Genomic DNA, 497 nt, shown 5'->3' with positions numbered 1-497 from the left:
CATGCAATGCCCGCAGAGTCCAGAGGAGAGTGTCAGAATCCCTGGAACAGGAGTTGCAGGTGGCTGTTAGCCACCATGTGGGTGCTGGGAACTGAACCCAGGTCCTCTGCAAAAACAGCCAGAGCACTTAACCACTAAGCCATCTTCCCAGCCCCTTAAGAAACATTTTTTAAATTTATTTAATTTTTATTTTATGTGTATGTGTGTTATGCCTGCATGTGTACAAGTGCACCTGTGTCATGCACTGCTCTCGGAGGACAGAAGAGGGCATCAGATCTCCTGGAACTGGAGTTATAAATGGTTGTTAGCCATCATGTGGGTGGTGGGATTTGAAGCTGGGTTTTCTGCAAGAACAGCCAATGCTCTTAATCACTGAGCCATCTCTCCAGCCTCTTAAAAAACATTTTTTAAAATGCGAGAAAGAGAAAAGAATCAAATAGGAAGGGATGAAGAAAAATGGTTAGAAGGACAACCACACAGATCCTGACAAACAGCCT

Source organism: Nannospalax galili, unplaced genomic scaffold (assembly GCF_000622305.1).
Source record: "Nannospalax galili isolate Female #2095 unplaced genomic scaffold, S.galili_v1.0 scaffold137, whole genome shotgun sequence".
NCBI classification, from domain to species: domain Eukaryota; kingdom Metazoa; phylum Chordata; class Mammalia; order Rodentia; family Spalacidae; genus Nannospalax; species Nannospalax galili.
The sequence above is the reverse complement of the archived record's forward strand: the minus strand, read 5'-3'. Positions refer to the sequence as shown.